The following is a 1,662-nucleotide window of genomic DNA, read 5'->3' on the forward strand; positions in this document are numbered from 1 at the left end:
ATTTTTCCGCAAATATATAGGGCTAAATAAACTGTGCTGTAAACGCATGGAATCGTCGCCGCCTCTTCGAATGTCCACGCATCTGGTATTTTCCAACAGAAGTCTTTATCTTTCACAACAACGTTCGCTATACAACTATTAGAAACAAATAAAAGAATAATTTTAGTTTAATGTCCATTCTGATATTACACAATCTAATTATTTTTGTAGCATTATTTACTTAGTATCACGAAGTCCCATTACACGTTGGCCGTTGGCGTCAAATCCCACATATTCCAAACCAAATGGTTCACAGTCAGAAAATTGCCCATGCGAAATCGCCCGATTTAATACGAATTTGCCAGTCGCAAGCATTACATCTTTAAAATTGAGTGATGAATAAATCACATGTACTAAATCTTCACGGCAAGACTCTACAGACAGATTGTTTTCTATCCAACAGAATGTGTTTAGATCACCACGAACCTAAAGGAAAACAATAACTTCATGTGACGCATGCAATACAAAATTTTTAATGAGAACATCATTGCAAAATAACTTAAAGTAAAAAGAACTTCTTAATTTAAATGACTTGTTTAAAGAAGGGGCTGTTAGAAGTCGGCGCGGTAAATGGTGCGCAAATACATAGGTGAACGGCTTGTATTAGATCACAAATATAATTCACTTATTCCTGGCTGAGAACATGAGGTGATATTTTTTCGCAATAAATTTCTTTACAGATTCGTCGAAATTGGTTCGTATAGATGCAGACTAGCACTTATTTGACGTCGCGGAGGAGGAGGGATTTATTAGATGCAAGTTAGCATCAAGTTCTTGTTTCAATCATGGGGGGGTTGCGTTGAATCCGGAAAGTAACGGCACGCAGTTTAGGACGAAGCTAGGATACGTATGTAAAATCACATAATAAAATTGTAGCACCAACATCCTGATATAACCGTTGCATTGGCCCATCTTATTCATTGTATATAATTCACTTAACTAATACATAAATTCTTACAAACGTTTCGCTCCGTTCGAGCCATCTTCAGTGTAACACCATTCAAATACTTCAGCGTGAATTCAAACGACTGTGAATGCACGCTATTTGAATGGTGTCACACCGAAAATGGCTCAAACGGAGCCGAAACGTTTGTAAGAATTTATGTATTAGTTAAGTAAATTATATTTATGATCTAATACAAGTCGTTCACCTATGTAATTGCGCGTCATTTACTGCGCCGACTCCTAACAGCCCCTTGTTTAAACACGTCATTATCACAAAATTTAAATCGCAAAATATATAAATATTAATTAATATCAATATATGGAATTTTCAAATAAACAATAAGATAAGAAAATTCCAACACGCTCAAAACGAGTCTCGGTGTTTTAATAATATTTATAAGTGAATTTTATAAATTCCAGTTCAAGCAAACTGCGCGCCAAATATTTGTTGATCTTACAACACAGCTCTAAACTGAATCGAAAGTACGTAAGAGTTTTATATACCTTTTGGTAGACATGAGCGGTAGGTACAGGTTCAGCTTCCCGTTGTGGTAATCTTAAATGTCTATACGATCCCCAAGTCTTATTAGGTCGCAATACGTTAATTGTCATATCTTTTTGCAACTGCTCTAAATAGAAGGAATCTTGTAGAGAAAATTTAGGAGCTGTCTCTTATAC

This window comes from Wasmannia auropunctata, unplaced genomic scaffold (assembly GCF_000956235.1).
Source record: "Wasmannia auropunctata unplaced genomic scaffold, wasmannia.A_1.0 LD267940.1, whole genome shotgun sequence".
Taxonomy (NCBI): Eukaryota; Metazoa; Arthropoda; class Insecta; order Hymenoptera; family Formicidae; genus Wasmannia; species Wasmannia auropunctata.